Here is a 12,399-nt window from a genome sequence, read left to right as displayed (position 1 = left end):
GAACATGTTGACCTGGTGACTATGTCAACCTAGAAACCCTGTCAACCTAATGCATGTTGACCAATAGTGGTCGACCTAGTGACTGTCGACCTAATTGTGGGCGACCTAGAGACCGAATACCCTGCCAATATGGTAACCCCACCATTGATGGAGAAGGTATACAAAAGGAAAGCACTAGGGGGGTTATTCCGAGTTGATCGCACGCTGACGATTTTTCGCAGCGCAGTGATCAGGTTACTACTGCGCATGCGTATGCACCGCAATGCGCACGCGCGTCGTACAGGTACAAACAGCATCGTTGTTGGGCAATGCTTCTAGCGACAAATCCATTTGCACGGGTGATCGCAAGGAGATTGACAGAAAGAGGGCGTTTATGGGTGTCAACTGACCGTTTTCCGGGAGTGGCAGGGAAAACGCAGGCGTGTCCAGGCATTTGCAGGGCGGGCGTCTGACGTAAATTCCGGGACCGGACAGGCTGAAGTGATCGCAAGGGCTGAGTAAGTTCAGACCTATTCTGAAATTGCAAAAAACTTTTTCGGCCCGCTCGGCTGCGATCGCACACACTTGCAAAGCAAAAATACACTCCCCCATGGGCGGCGACTATGCGATTGCACGGCTGTAAAAAGTAGCTAGCATGTGATCAACTCGGAATGAGGGCCAATCTGTCTAAAAAATAATTACATATACTGTAGGACAGTGGTTAGAATTGTAAAAAAGATTCTTAAGGAGGATTCAATTTAGCACTTTTCTGAGTACAGTAAATTTATTATGCAGTGATTCAATGAAAGTGCCTGCTCCCTGTGGCTAGCAAGAAACACGCAGGATCTCGATGGAAGGAAAGTTTGGTGCAAAAGGAAAAGATTTTTCTAAACTTTAAATTCCCTCTGCTATAGTGAAAAGCATGCCGTGCACCACAAATACAGTATGGCAATCGCAGGGAGGGTCATAAAAAGAAAAACATGGAGGCTCTTCATGACTCTCTGGGCTGTAGAAATAGGTGTAATAAAACCTATTTTGAAACCTAGAATGGAAAATTTGCTATTTAACAACCCAGTGTTCCCAGCATAATGATCACGGTCAATTATACCAAAATTATCCATAACAGTCCAAAGGGAAATCAAATTCCTTTTGTCCATTCTTAAGTTCTTCATTCTTGATCCATTGTAGGTTACTGGGAATTCAACTCTTCTATTCTTCTTTCTTCATTCTCGATCCATCGTAGCTCAGTAAGATAAGAAAAAGTAAAAGGAAACATTGCATAATGCTGCCCAAAGCTAAGTAGGGATTTCCATTCGCCTCCAGCCAATTCCAAGCATTCATCTTGGTAAACTGTTTTTAATTGGCTAGTGACAATGGGGACTTGGGATTTTCCCTGCTTTCATAATTTATTAACCATCACTATTGCCAGTTGCAGACTTTGAATTGTATGAGAGGATGACTGAACAGACAGGACTAGAGCCGTAATGCCTGGCAATTCAATTAATTGGTGCCAATGTGTCATTTTGCTGCTCCAGTGTCAGCTGGGCACCCAAAGACAAACACAAATGCATTCCATACTCTGAAGGCCATATCTGCCCCAATATTTCACACATCTCCTTAAGGTTGACCCCAATACACTAGTCTGCTGTCATTGCTACTGACCCTGCCCTTTCCATAGTCTTAATTTGCCTGGCAGAATACATATAAGCTGGAAACTCTATCTGTGACTCAAACCCATTATACTAATATTTAAGTATCAAAGTGACAATGCCTCTTATTCTGATCTTCTAGGATTATATAATATCAGCAGCATTATTAAATAATCAGATTTTTGTTTATGTTGTTTGGGATGATTGCTCTTTAGTGACTCTGCTGCAAGTAATAACTTCAATTGTGACATATGTTCCAAATTAACTTATTTATTATTTTAATATCATTGCTACTTTATTTATTTAAAGATATATTTTGCAATGGTAGATATACTGTGCAAAGGATTTATATGTGGCCTCACTGGTTTTATATTTGTGTTTAATATAAATGTATATCACATTAAAAATAAAAAGCATTTCACCATAAATGTATACAATTTTTCGCCATCTCGGTACAGGGAGACCTTGCTTGTTCTCTCCAAGCCTCACTCTGGTAATATCTTTCCCTTAGGATCCAGCCAAGTAATTTTGTGAATTATGACTTCATCGAGGGTGAGATTATCAATGCCATTGGGAGAAATGTTTTTGTCCCACGAGTCAATTAGAACTCTGGTATAAAATTGGTGCCATTCCAATATTGAGTAATAATAATCATATAATACAACAATACATTATAAACTAACATCAAGGGTAGGACGTACTAACACAGAAAATGTGATAAAATCTCAGAAAATCACGTTTTCTGAGTTTTCACTGCATTCCCGTATGTCCGGACTTTGGACCCAGTGTGTAACGCTAGCTGTAGCTGGCATTATCCAATTCACAATTCCCCCTGAGAGGGATTCAAATGGGCAGAAGGGTTCTCGGTTCCAAAACCCAGAAGTCCTTCTATCGCAAAGACCAGCTCTTATCCGGAGAGCTGATCTTTGCAATGCTAATCGCATTTCTAAGTACATACCCACAAAGTACAGAATGTACCCGATAAGTGGCGGGATGTATCGCATAACGGATGCAATGCTTAGTACATTCTGTCCACAATATCTCAAAAGATCAGGAAAAGACAACATTCAGTTATACTGAACATTATTTTACCTTTCACAACCAGCATTTTATAGAAGACATTTTAATGTAACTTATAGTGACTATAGTAGAGTGTAATTACCATTTTAATTTGATATGTTCTTATATTCATTTAATATACATCTTTTAATCATAAATACTTAATGGTTACAAACTTAAAATTACAAATATTTACAATATTAAATTATAAAAATTATAGATTAATTGCATGAATTTATTTTATATGAGTCTGTAACATTATTTGTTTAATACACAGGTTCTCAAACTCGGTCCTCAGGACCCCACACAGTGCATGTTTTGCAGATCGCAAGTGAAATAATTAGCTCCACCTGCGGACCTTTTAAAATGTGTCAGTGAGTAATTAATACACCTGTGCACCTGCTGGGTTACCTGCAAAACATGCACTGTGTGGGGTCCTGAGGACAGAGTTTGAGAACCTATGGTTTAATACATTTCATTAAAAAATAAATCTTACTACTATTACTAAATATATATATATATATATATATATATATATACACACTATTTTTTTTTTTTTTACAAATATAATTTAATTTTAAAAAGTTAAAATGTTGCGCCTTTGATTTTAACCAAATGGGACAATTGTATTTTGGTGTAAATCCAGTATATTTCTCTTTTTTTAAAATAATATATTTAATTAGTCACCACCTCTTTAGTCACCCTCAACTTATTGGCATGAATTGTACCATTTCACACAATGCCTTAAAATGCTGGGGTTGTGTATTTTATCTTTTCTATGTCAGTATATTATGAAATTCTAAAATCTGTCTTTTTGTTTCCTATATTTTTTTTTTACCACATCGACAATCAATAAAGTATCTCAGGTACAACATCTGGTACTCCATAAGACTATTAACAGTAATTAATATCAGAGACTACTATGACTACATGAAAAGAAATCATTTGTTTTCTGCAGCCAAGTTGTCATTGGTTCATTGATTTTTTTAAATTCACTATTATTTATTGTTGAGGCTTTTTTAAATAAATAAATAAATAACATTCTGTTGCTTAAAAATATCTGTATACTGTATCTAATTTTATATGTCTCAGTGTTTCATTAATTTTGCTTTTCTTTAGTTTTATAGGTTGTTAAAAATGGGACAATACACGTTTTTTCTTGATTAATTTGTATATAATAATTGCTGTCTTTTTTTAACCCTTGTTCTTGGTTCTGTCTTCCACTCTGAATCTAATTGCTGTGGTTTATTCCTGACCTTGCTCCTGGATTATCACTTGGCTACCAGCCACAGATTTCTGACTGCCTACCTGTGTACAAAACTTGTAGCTGTGCATCTGATTCTGGTTCCTGTTATCCCTAGCTTTAAATTAATACCACTGCAGCCTCTAAATTGTAATCAATGTGATGTTATAGTGCAAATAAATATTACTGCCAGTTGATTTTATATGAGCATATGCAGAGATTATTTTACCTGAATTCCATTCAAAAGTGTTAATAACAAATCAAAAAATTATAACTTTGACTTCTGCAAATTGATACAAAAAAGGTGTGCTTTATTAAGTAACTGAATTAATATGTGTTATGAGATGCTCGACACCTATTAAATATTCCACAAAAACATGAAACAAATATGCTGATTTCCAACATATAAATTAAGTCAAAATCCCATCACAAATATTTTAATTTGTAATTGGTTATTGAATTTAATTTATATGTCAAGTTCAAGCGCTCTTTGTGGTTTTCTGAAAATTGAATATTAATATGTAGCAAAAACAATCATCAACATTAACCTGGTTCTAAGCCAGACAAACAGGAAATTGTCCATATATTGTTTTTAAAAAATGTATATTATATTTGTATACAGTGTCTTTAGAATATTCTCATTCTCCCATTTCCCCATTTATTAATTTGCAATGCTTTGTGCAAATGGAGTACCCATGGCTGTGCCACAGTTTTGAGGGGGAAAAATAATCCTGAAATTAAAAAATATATATATTAAAAAAATCACATATTGTCATAAAAATTGGTTTACCTCATTCATCTCTGAATCTTTCATTAAGAACTATCCTGTGGTTAGCCAATGTATAGGATTTATAAAATATTCAGGGTCCCAAATAAATTAACCAAATGAAGGTACAGTAAAACACAAGTTGAATCTCTTAAATATGATATTAATTTTAGTATTGGGTATTTCAAAAACAAAGCTGTAATACTGGAAAATTCTGAGATTATTGAAGTAATTACTTATCTAATGATCTGACCTATCAGATTACCTAAATTAAAAAGAAACTCTGTAAATTCAAATATTGCAATTCTAGGAGATTGGCTTCTTAGATAATTATGCTCAAAAATACCAAGTTACAAATCTTTAATTAGCATTAAACCAATTTCCCATACTTTTATTTCCCACAGCAACCTCAATTTTCTCTGAATATGTGATTTTTTTTTAAATGCAGGTACTAAAATGAGTATGCTATACAGTATGTGTACTTAAGTAATTAAACATAAGTATTGTGTTTTTATATTCATTTATTTGGTACACTGATGTTTATAGTTCTCAGTTCCTAGAAAGAAAACATCCAACCATTTTGGTGAATAAAAATATGGTAAAAGCAAATGATCAGGGTATACAGTAATTAATACCATAAGAAAATTTAGACGAAAAAATAAAAGAGTAGTAGTCTCATTTGTTATAATCTATAACACTTAAGAAAAGCAAATTAAAGAATAGAAAATGAAAAATTAACACATTTAAAATTGAAACAAACTATGTCTGTCATGCATTGTGTCCACATGAAGTCCTCCAAGGGACACTAACTTTTATTATACAAAACTGCAATTACCTTTATTCAGACCAACTTATATTATTTGCATTGGAACTGATTTCCTACAGATTTAAAAAAAAAAAACACTTCTCTGGATTTTGGATTTTTTGTATTGACATGCCCATCATTTAGATTAATATATCAATTGAGATTGAAGTACATATTATATGTTTTAATGAAATCTGCAATCTGTGGTGATTTAATTATATGTCATCTATTTATTTTTTGCTGTTCATGTTTTGTGAATTGAATAATATTGTTTTATTTAATACAGGTTGAGTATCCCATATCCAAATATTCCGAAATACGGAATATTCCGAAATACGGACTTTTTTGAGTGAGAGTGAGATAGTGAAACCTTTGTTTTTTAATGGCTCAATGTACACAAACTTTGTTTAATACACAAAGTTATTAAAAATATTGTATTAAATGACCTTCAGGCTGTGTGTATAAGGTGTATATGAAACATAAATGAATTGTGTGAATGTAGACACACTTTGTGCATTAAACAAAGTTATAAAAAATATTGGCTAAAATGACCTTCAGGCTGTGTGTATAAGGTGTATATGAAACATAAATGCATTCTGTGCTTAGATTTAGGTCCCATCACCATGATATCCCATTATGGTATGCAATTATTCCAAAATACGGAAAAATCCCATATCCAAAATACCTCTGGTCCCAAGCATGTTGGATAAGGGATACTCAACCCTGTATATAAGAACGGTCAAAACTGAAATTGATATGTTGAATATTTAGTTCAGGTATACAAGTTCTCCTCATCCTCTCTCTTGTTAGTTCTTTTTGAATAGGGACAAGCCAGTCCCTACAAGAACTGCTATAACCTGACAAATACTGCTCTGTGATTTTGCATCCCTTTTTTCTTTTTGCACTCTAGTGAGATTCTAGTATATATACATATTAGAGATGAGCGGGTTCAGTTTTACTCAGTTTTACTCGGATTTACTCGGTTCTCAAAACGGCATCTTATTGGCTCACGGATGTCTCGTGTTTTGGATAGCCAACCAGATGCCGTTTTGAGAACCGAGTAAATCCGAGTAAAACCCGAACCCGCTCATCTCTAATATATATATATATATATATATATATATATATATATATATATATATAAAAATAACGATAATCCTGCACTCTCATCAGTAAAGGTTCATCACATCGTGGGTGCTCCCAATGGACCGAATAGGCCCACACACATACAGTAGAGAACTCCAAAAGATTTTGGAAGGTGCACTCGCACTGATAAAAAATTGTAGATACTTCTTCTTAAAATCACATGATTTTAAGAAGAAGTATCTACAATTTTTTATCAGTGCGAGTGCACCTTCCAAATCTTTTGGAGTTCTCTACTGTATATATATATATATATATATACCACTGCAACTAATTTGTCCATGAAGTTTGAAGGGAGAGGCGGCAGGAGGGAAGCCTAGAACTTTTAAACCTGTGTTGGCATGCCTATTTCATTTTAATGCGATGAGTCTTTTCAGGTGTCATTGATCCTTGTTACAATTGGACCCTAAAATGACCCATCAGCTCCTCCTGCAAGCTCAGCAACGTTGCACATATCTTTTGGACCTATGAATGAGTAGTCAACCATATAACTGAGCTTTTCCATTACCTTAGAAGTTGAAAGTAACTACAAGCTTTGAAAATGGAGCACAATATCAAACATCTTACAGGTAAACTATCATCCATGTAAATCATAATGTCCCATGAGAATCCCAACAAGTGGAAAAAATTAGGACATTTTGGGAGTAAAAAGAACAATGGCCCTACGTGACTGATGCAGAGTTAAACACAGGCCTGTTTGTGGTTAGTATCTTGCATGTTTTCACACTCTGCATGTTCCAGAACTGAGAGAATGTCACCCTCAGTTTCCATCACATCCAAGTACTCTTACATCTGAAGAGAAGTAACTGTATTGTAACAGGGCATTGTCATGATCAGTGTGTGCATGTGGCGCAACCGCAGGCTATGTTGAGACTTCTGTAAGCAAAAGCACACTTGTATGAAGGCGCAACTTTGCTCATGGTACTTGTAGTAAACCAGGTGTACTCGGTTGCATCTTGAGATCTATACAACTCTGCATATGGGGGAATATATACATTTTTTCATGGTTGTATTGACACCAAGCATACAGTACATTCAGAGTGATCCCACCTTTACCGTGTTACATGCTGGAAATTAAGGGATTGGGTTCAGGTGATCAGCGGTCAGGAGACCGGCGGTCACCATACCGATGTTGGGATCCCGGCAGTTAGATGACAGGCGGGGGCTCAGGTGGTTTGATGTGCTTGCCACAGGTTATATTCCCACTCTATGGGTGTTGTGGACCCCCACGAGTGGGAATAGTCCCTGTTGGTCGGCATGCCGACCGGCGGGCTATTCAGGCTTCGTGATCCCGGTGTCGGTATTATGACCGACGGTCTCCAGACTGCCGGTCACATAACCGCATCCCAAAATGAAGCATAGTGGATAGATCTAAAGTTCCTGGGCTCTTTATTACACAATGAAGACATATACTGCCATCCCTTAGATGGATAATCTATAAAACTGCTCATCACTGACCCTGTTTTTTTTTTTTATTCTGCTGTCACCTTTACATGTGCTAATTTATCGGTAATTCATGCATGATGCTTGCCTTGATTTTTGGCTGCAACTATTTTTGATTGTGTGCTGCCCACACTGACCCTAGCTTATGACAATACTGTTCCGTTTTCCACCTGCCCAGAACTAAGTTCTGTACCACACTATGCTTTATTGTATTGCCATACTGTTGTTGTTTTTTTTATCACCACAGCAGTCCTTACTTAGAAGATTATTACTTGGGGTACATTATCCAATATATAGTTTGCAATTGTTTAAACCAATTTCTCCATAAATCCATGTTACCAGGCACATAAGTCCTGTGGGCAAGTGAGTATTAATGAGCAGACTATGAACTATGGGAAAGGAGGCTGCTATAGGTGAAGACCAGAAATGAGTTCTAGAGGTTGACCAGAAAGCCCCTCTTCCAGCAGTAATGCCAACACCTTATCTGGTTCAATATTAATTCCTGTGTGCATTGCATCTACTCCCCACTGGTTTTTGTGCTTACTCTGTCTTTCCCTGTTAAACAGTCTGCAATCGAATATTCCCTGCCACAACATGTACTTTCATAACTGGATTTACACTTAGTTGCACTTGGCCATCACTACGCTGGTCCTGGTCAATGCCTCTCCCATCCCCGTGTGTCCATTAAACCCTTGAAAAGACTGTTATCAACCTTGTGCAAGAGAAACTAGACTTATCAACCAACCTCAGCCTGGGCTGTACCATTCCCTCAACAAATGAGCTGAACAATGCAGCGCACTGTAAACTTGGCCCACAACAGCCCTATAGGCCTGCTGTCCAGGGGTTAAAGTGAGCCGGAACGGGGCGGAACTGCGTTCCGTCAGTTCCACTTGGAGACGGAACACAGTTCCGCCTCCTCCGGCTCACCTCACCCGAGGTGTGCTGGCGCCGCAGAGGGAGATGCCGGGCTCCCACTGAGATTGTGTTACCAGCGGAGCCCAGCTCTCCCTGCACAGCAGAAGCCGGTGGCAGAAGCTCACTACTGAGCTCCGGCTTCTGGCTCCTGGCTCTGTCAGTGCGCGCTATGAGAGAGATGTCATGACATCTCTCTCATAGTGCTGGGGAGCTGGAAGCCAGGAGATCACAGCGGGCGGACGCGGGAGCAGGGCTTGGTAAGTATGGTGATTTCTTTTTTTTTTTTTAAATGTGTGTATTAGCAGCACAGCTACAGGGGGCTAACCACAGGGGGCAAACTACAGGGGGATAACCACTGGAGGTAATCTACAGGGGGATAACCACTGGGGGCATTCTACAGGGGGATAACCACTGGGGGCAATCTACTGGGGGATAACCACTGGGGGCAATCTACAGGGGGATAACCACTGGGGGCAATCTACTGGGGGACAACCACTGGGGGCATTACTACTGGGGCGCATTACTACTGGGGTGCATTACTACAGGGGCGCATTACTACAGGGGGGCAAAACTACTGGGGGCATTACTACTTGGGGCAAACTACATGGGGCTAAACTACAGGGGCTAAACTACAGAGGCAAACTACAGGGGTGCATTACTACTGGGGGCATTACTACTGGGGCGCATTACTACTGGGGTGCATTACTACAGGGGGCTAAACTACAAGGGGGCAAACTACAGGGGGGCATTACTACTGGGAGCATAACTACAGGGGCTAAACTACTGGGGGCATTACTACTTGGGGCAAACAACATGGGCTAAATGACTGGGGGCAATACTACAGGTGACATTACTACTGGGGCAATACTACACAGGGGCATTACTAATGGGGGCACTACTGAGGGCATTGTAAAGGGGGCACTTCATAAGGGGCATCACTCCTGGGGACATAAGGGGCACTACTACTGGGGGCATTGCATAAGGGGCACCACTACTATGGGCTCTATACAAGGGGCACTGCCACTGTGGCCACTACCAGTACAGTGGACATTGCATAAGGAGCACTACTGCTGTGGGCATTGTGTATTACGGGGTGCTACTACTGTCGGCATTATGTGTATTAGGGGGTGCTACTACTGTGGGCATTATTACTATTGTGTGACCACACCCCTTTCTTCTTGAGACCACGCCCCTTTTGGGGGTCACGCACCTACGGTGTGCGCAATACCTTTATTTCATGGGCGCCAGGGGGAGGGGGGTGAGTTCCTCCACCTCTCTAGGACCACTTTAAGCACTGCTGCAGTCCATAAACTGGGAAATACTGCTGGAGCAGGTTTTCTGCCTCTTTTAGCCAATTACCTTAGTGAAAATCAAAATGATGAGATAAACTACAAAATTTAATGTATCATGCTTACATCTTCATCCTCTTTTCTATTCTCTTCCCTCCTGTTTCAATCCTGGAGAAAAATGTCCTTAATGCCGTGCCCCAACCTTCAATTATACATTATGTATGAATGACCTACTCATGGCTTTGTCATATATACTTCCCTTGCCCAACTCCAAGAGCACCCAAGGCTAATAACCAGGTAAGTGTCCTATTTTCTACTACTGCACTTACAGACACCCACTGTACTGAGCAGACCCCCTGAGATTAGTTTTAAAAATTTGTGTGATATGGAGAGAAGACATATGAGCTCAGGTCTAAGTCATTCTTTGGGAGATCCGGTCAGGATTCCTGCGTTCTGGATCCTGGCAGTTGGAATACCAATGCCTAAATCCTTGCACTGTTCATAATGCTGATGCCGGTATCCCGACATGGGGGTCATTCCGAGTTGTTCGCTCGCAAGCTGCTTTTAGCAGCTTTGCACACGCTAAGCCGCCGCCTACTGGGAGTGAATCTTAGCTTATCAAAATTGCGAACGAAAGATTAGCAGAATTGCGAATAGACACTTCTTAGCAGTTTCTGAGTAGCTCGACACTTACTCGGCATCTGCGATCAGTTCAGTCAGTTTCGTTCCTGGTTTGATGTCACAAACACTCCCAGCGTTCGCCCAGACACTCCTCCGTTTCTCCAGCCACTCCCGCGTTTTTCCCAGAAACTGTAGCGTTTTTTCACACACACCCATAAAACGCCCAGTTTCCGCCCAGAAACAACCACTTCCTGTCAATCACATTACGATCACCAGAACGAAGAAAAAACCTCGTAATGCCGTGAGTAAAATACCTAACTGCATAGCAAATTTACTTGGCGCAGTCGCACTGCGGACATTGCGAATGCGCATTAGCGACTAATCGCTCCGTTGCGAGAAAAAAATAACGAGCGAACAACTCGGAATGACCCCCATGGATTGAAATCCCAGTGCCTGGATCCCAAATACCAGATTCCTGATCGAGGTCTGTACTTTTAAGCCGCAGGGGGAGGGAGGTTAGGTTTAGGCTGTGGGGGGAAGGTTAGGGTTAGGCTGTGGGGAGACAGTGTTAGGGTTTGGCTGTGGGGGAGACAGGGTTAGGTGTAGGTTGTGGGGAGGGTAAGGATTAGGCCCTACCGGGGAGGTTAGGGTTAGGCTGCGGGAGGGGAGGAAGGGTTAGGGTCAGGCTGCAGGGAAGAAGGGTTAGGGGGGTTCGGGATTAGGGATAGTCTACTTACCACTTTGGTGTCGGGATCCTGAGTGCCGGGATGCCACTGTCTGTATTTTGACTGCCGGCATCCCAAGCGCCGGGATCCCGATACCATCCCATTCTTTGGAAGCGATATAGGCTAAGTAGACAGGTACCAATGCATTGACAATATCAGTACAAACTGTATTTAAAAACATGTTTTTTTTTAAAGTAAAGTTTGTTTAAATGCTACCTACAAACTCCGGGATGATAACTGTGCACATCCTATAAGAAACAGGCTGTGTTTTTGTGGCTAAATGTAATGGTTTTGGACAAATATAAAAAAAATGAGAACGTGCGCAATAATAACTACATTGACTTTATTACAACTCCAATATAGATTTCAAAATGGGACTACACCTGACTTATGAGTTGATTTTCTGCTCCCAACCCACCTCCCACCTCCCAATAACTTAAGTAATCAGCCCTGGGCGAGCCAGCTGCAGTTTATGAGGCAATAACTTGCCAGTGTTCCCAGCCTTAGATGTTACTGGAGCCTTGGGAATGTATTAATGTAGCGCAAATGGCTCTTTGAGGAGAAAAGGGAGGATTTTTAGCCAATACAACCAGAAAGGGAGAAGGGGGTTATGAAGAGAAAAATGACTTTAATGAAAACAAAAGAAATTGCATTTATTAGGTTTTTTTTTATATACCAACGAAGTGATGTGTTTACAGGGCAGGGAAAAAAAAAACACACACAAAATGGCTGCTGGCTTAGCCCCGTGTCACCCACTTCATA

Source organism: Pseudophryne corroboree, chromosome 6 (genome assembly GCF_028390025.1).
Source record: "Pseudophryne corroboree isolate aPseCor3 chromosome 6, aPseCor3.hap2, whole genome shotgun sequence".
Classification (NCBI taxonomy): Eukaryota; Metazoa; Chordata; class Amphibia; order Anura; family Myobatrachidae; genus Pseudophryne; species Pseudophryne corroboree.
This window is presented reverse-complemented; position numbering follows the sequence as displayed.